Genomic DNA, 5,899 nt, shown 5'->3' on the forward strand with positions numbered 1-5,899 from the left:
CACCGTGGATAAGGCATTCGGCTGCTAACCAAAATGTTGATGGTTTGAACCCACTAGCCACTCCATGGGGAGAAAGATGAGGCAGTCTGCTTCTGTAAAGGTTTACAGCCTTGGAAACCCTGCAGGGCAGTTCTACTCTGTTCTTTACGTTCTCTATGAGTCATTATAGACTCAGTGACAGTGGGTTTTTGGTTAGTTCGAGAAAAGGCTCAAAGACTTTTCAATGATTTAAAAGCTGCATGTGAAGCAAGTGAAGGTGATTGTGACAAAGAATTTGTTGCAAATAGGATTGATTTCAGTCAGTTCAAAGAAAGGCAAATTTATATAACATTAAAGGGCAAGTACAAGTTGCCTTTAAGTCAGATGTTTGTAACCTGCCGACTGCTTTAACTCATTTTTGAGAACTAGTTTGTTTTCCTCCAGGACTCCTGGCAAGGACATGAAATTCCTCCTACCCATTCCTAGAGCTGGCAGTTACAATAGCAGTGGATGAAATAACTTTCCAAATGCATGCAGACATAAAGTACACTGGGAGAACAGTCTTGAAAGTACATGTGCTACTGGTATCCCAGTGAGCCTCTGTTACAGAGGTACTGGGCCCATGAATCATGTCTGCTTTTGTTGGTCACAATCCAAGAAACTGGGCATTTCCCCACCCCACCCTCGCCCACTTAGACCTCAGAGAAAACTGAAAGAAAACCAAATAGATATTTATAAATCTCTCTTTGAATTCCTATGATTCACTGATGGAATCAGTGCTCTTCTCTCCTGAACTCTCATCCCTTTAAGAGCCATGAAGAGGAGTAAGTGGATGATCCCCTTTGGGTTTCCACAGAGGTTTACAAGGACTATTAACTTCTCCCTTCTGAGTTTCTTTTGGTCCTCAGGAATGATTATTCTAAGGTTCTAGAATCTGCAAGGACAATTCATAGGTCCTCTGATTTGACACAGGGTCATAAAGGCTCTGTCCAAATGTAAAGAGCTTCTTTTCTTTGAATGGTGTGCTCTTCAGTAAAATCAGCGTGTCCTGTTTCTATGAAAAGTATTATCAAAGTCTTTTGAGCAAGAAAAATCTCCACTTTTAACATAAACAGTGAAGCAAAGAACTTTAAGTTACATTTTTAAGTGGTATTAAGAAATCAAGAAGAAGGAAAAGGCCAACTGGGTCAGATCAAATGGTGCCAAGAACATGAATGAGATGAGGGTGTGAAGTGTGAGGTTTTTGATTCTATTTATGAGAATAATTTCCCCTGCACATCCAGCTATTAGGATGAAACTCTAAACAGTGGACTAATTGTCCTATCTCTTAGGTTGGGTGTTTTCCAGGCCAGTACAATGGAGGGAGAGAAGGAAAAGGGATTTGAGGGAATTTGTAAAGATGGATCATACAAATCAAGCCAGGAAAGGAAGGATATGAGTCCATGAGGGCCTGATGGATAAAGAAAAAGTTAGAGAGTTAGGAAATTGGTCATCTGTACATATATTCAATCCTCACAATAATCTTAAAAGGTAACTGAGGACTAGAGAGTTTAATTAACTCACTCAAAGTTACACAGCTAACAAGAAGCAGATCTGAGGTTTAAACTTGGTTTAAACTTTGATTACAGTGACACACTATTATAGGCACTGTAAGCAATTTCACATTGAAGAAAGTGCTGGCTCCAGGCAATTGGAGCCAGCAGGGAAGATTGCCAAATCAGTTATAACTGATCCAATTAAGATTCAGTGTCCCTTTGGTGTGTCATGATTTTGCTGTGGGTTATGATCCCCTTACTCAGAGCATGTTTACAAAACATCGAGTAACAGAATGATTTATTAGGTCCACATTTTATATCAAGTTTTTCTTATTTTTTTCCTTTCACTGTTATGTACATCCAATTGTTTTTTCACTACACTTTTCAGATCCTAAAAACCATAAATGTGCATATGCCTTGGGTTTATAACCTCAGGCTCAGTCCCACAATATATACATCTTCAAAAACAAACAAACAAACAAAAAAAAAACATGGAAGAAGTCAAGCCAGAATCATTCAATTTGTATAAAAGGTCTCCCACTTACTTGATCAAAGATAAGAAATTATCAAGTCATTCAATATATTTATCTATGTGTACATTTTCCAGTTATAGTGGCTCAGCTATTTAACCAATCTTATGTAATTTCAATTATGATATGATGTTACTTTTCTATTGCTTTAAATATTTAGAGCAAGATTTATGATGCCTTTTTTTTTTTTTTTTTTTTCAGTTACTTGGTTTTTAGTCTTTGAGAAGCCTCTATGCAATCTCTAGCATCTCTATGCAATTATATAGCATCTCAGACTGAGACCAAACCAAATTGGAAATCTACTGGGCATCTACCTAGTGCAGAAAGCCTCTGCCCAAGGTCCCCAAGAGGCAGTGGTCAGGCTCTCTGGGTCAGCTCTATAATGGACTGTGGCAGCCCATATCATCTTTGAACAGCTCCATATGTGACTCTCACAGAAGAAACAAACCTCCAGGATGAGGAACATGTGGTCTCCTTAAACCTAAACTGGTTGCCAAGTCAATTCCAACTCATGATGACCCTACCTGTGTCAGAGTAAAACAGTGATCCATAGTGTTTTTAATGGCATTTTTTTCAGAAGTAGATCATCAGGCCTTTCTTCCAAGGTACTTCTCAATGGACTTAAACTTCCAACCTTAAGGTTAGCAGCTGGGCATGTTAACCATTTGCACCACCCAGGTACTCCTCCCCAAACCTAGATGGCCCCATTATAGGTCTCTCCAGGAAGCAACTGAACGTAAAATAATAACTATGTCTTGCCTTGAAACTAATACTAGAACGAAAGGGAAAGAATACAGAAGAAGCTTTATTGCTGACACCATCAGACCAAGCATAGGATGTGCACTGCAGAGCCAGTGTCCACAGGGACACAAGGTTCTACATCATTTGTTCTTTATCTTGACTTTCTGCATGGTCTTCTTCTGCCATGTACTTTTATTATTCTAAATTGTTGGTGAGATAATTGTTGGTTTCTCAAAGTTCAAAGGCTAAACCTACTGATAAACTTCAGCCACTACCAGGGGAAAATGCTGCCCAGACTGCCAAAACAATCATGACCTCACTTCCTGTGTGGTGCACTGAGAACTTCGCCAGAAACTCTGAGAACCCAGCAGGCGGGGCTCTGGCATGGGCCAAAGGCAAGATCAGTGAGTCATCCAAGCAGCTACTTGGCCAATTCTTTTAAGGAAGAAATAAATGAGGAGGGTTTTTTCACTCATCTCTCGTATCACTGGTTGTATCTCAGGAGACTTGGCTATCAACAAGCACTTAACAGAGATGTGTTTGATACTCACTGTTCCTCCTAGTTAAAATTTACATGTGAACTTTTTAAAGCCAGGACAAAACATTGAACAACGTAGACATTCATTTCCTCTCCAGCTAATAGACTTTTAGGGTGTGGTATAAAGCCCTCTATTTGTAGCAGAGCTTAGCCAGAAGAGTATTAATTTAATTTGTAGTACTGATTAGAGTTTTCTCAGGTGAATATTTAAGACTTCCTGAAAGCATAGGCTTGGAAGCTTTTGAAGGTTTTAAACCTAACAATAATATTTGTGTGATTCTTAAGTTCTAATGGTCCTAAAACAGATAAAACAGAGTTTAAATGCTCAATGTGCCATGGAATGTTCTAAATAGTTTTCAGGAAGAGGAACAAATATTGTTTGAAGGGCTACTATGTACCAAGCCCAAGGTAGCCCTGTTGTTGTTACTTGCTGTTTAGCTAATTCCAAATCATGGTGACCCTATGTGTGCAGAACAGAACTGCTCCATAGTGTTTTCAAGACTCTGACCTTTCAGAAGCAAAGCACCAGGCCTGTCTTCTGAGAGACCTCTAGGTGAGTTTTAATCACTAACCTTTTCAGTACTAGCTGAGTGCTTAACTGTTTGCTCCATCAAGGGACTCCAGAAGTTGGCCCTGTTGTTGGGTGCCATCACGTTTGTTCCAAATCATAGTGACATTATGTAACAGAACAAAATGTTACCTGTTTGGAGAGGGGGGAACAATTAAATCCCGAACAGTATGGCAGAATACAAGAAAAATAGGAACTAAAGTTGAAAGTCCTGTGTTTAAAACATGATTCCCATTACCTGTGAAACCTTCATAGAAAAGATAACTGCAAATTTCCAAAGCTCAGTTTCCTTTATATAAAATCGTGACAATAAAATTTATCTTACAGTTTTGTTAAAAAGATAAATATAACAATATTTTACCCCAGTCCCAAGGAACAGCATGTGTGGAGTCCTGGGGGATGAGAGAGGACTGTTGGTTTCATAATTCCTCCATCCTAAAACAGAGCTGATTTCACTTTTATCATTTCTGAAATAGAAATATTTCTTACAATAATTGTATGTATTCAATGTGGCAATGTTTCTTTTCTTCTGCAAATCTGTTATTACACATATATGGCCTCTTCATCTGATGAGATTTTTATTGTTGGTTTTTGTTTGCTGCCACTAAGTCAGCTCCCAACTCATGGTGACCCCATGCACAATGGAACAAAATGCAGCCCAGCCCTGTATAATCCTCATGATCATTTCTAGGTGTTTCTTCCTTGTCCACTTTAGTCTGGAAATTCTGCTAGAATCTATTCAGTGTAAGAGCAGCATGCAAGCCTCCACAGACAGGGGGTGATGGGCTGTGTATGAGATGCATTGGCTGGGTATCAAACCCAGGTGTCCCAGTTGGAAATTGAGAATTCTACCATGGAACCCCTAATGCCTCCTGATGAGATCTTAGAATCATGGAAATACCTATTAGTTTGTTTTCCCAGAATAAGAAGATAAAGAAAGGCAGGCTGTGGCCAAAGAGGAGTTTTCAGAAGTTAAAAGAGATCATAAGCCATGGGGTTAGGCTAGTTTGGAAAGGAAGTAAGGACAAAGTATAGTTTATACATGAGGAGATGAAGGATAGGCTGATAATTAGTGGTCTTCTTGACCAGAAGAATCCATGTGGTACAATAACTGGTGAGAAGTGCTTACAAAGCAAGAAAGTGGGATGACTGAATGTGGGCTTTCTCATGTGTGCAGTTCTGGAAATGTAAGGAACAGGTGTAGCCATCTGGGAGCAGATGGTTGAAATGGAGTTCAAGTGAAGGCCATTTGAGTCTAGGAGCTCAAGAAAATGATTGGGAGTAATTGTTCTTTGCTTCCGGCAAGATGGTGGACTAGGCAGAAAGACTGCACAGACCCTCTTCAACAAGGAAGAGAGAAACCAATTAACACAGACAAAGAAGATAATCTTGGACCCCTGAGCCTTGAAGAGAAGGATATAGAAGTGGACTAAACCCCAACTAGCAGAAGAATTTGCATGAAAACACCAAAAAAGGAGACATGCAGAGTTGCAGTCTGACAACGATCCTGAGTGATCCTGATGGCACAGACAGCTTGGAGATTCCCGAGTGGTGGTGGTAGGACCTAAGAATTAACCTAAAAATCACCCTGCTAGCCAGGAACTGCATGGAGGACTGTGCACGGTGGCTGGGGAATAAATGGAGAAGGTGAAGAGAAAGGTGGGCTTAACTGTGGATTTAGCTGGTCGGGAGGACACTGCCATTATGAAGGTTTAAAAAGGGGCTTGACTATTTTTTATATTTAAAGAGACAGCACTCTCACAGATTCCTGGGGCTTAAGAACATGTTCTGCTTTCCAGCAACCCCAAGGACACTCAGGACCTGCAAGGATGAAAAGGTATGACATTCCTCTTCTTACTCGTATACCCCACACACGCTTGGTGAACGGAGGTGCGGCCATCCCCCACTCCCACCTACTTTCTGGACTGACAGGAACTCCATCACAGTCTGTGTGTTCAGACGGAGACTGGGTGCCCTGCTCTGTACTCAACTGATTTTTTTCCTCTTT

Source organism: Orycteropus afer, unplaced genomic scaffold (assembly GCF_000298275.1).
Source record: "Orycteropus afer afer isolate SDZICR_OR568_19922 unplaced genomic scaffold, OryAfe1.0 scaffold00030, whole genome shotgun sequence".
NCBI classification, from domain to species: domain Eukaryota; kingdom Metazoa; phylum Chordata; class Mammalia; order Tubulidentata; family Orycteropodidae; genus Orycteropus; species Orycteropus afer.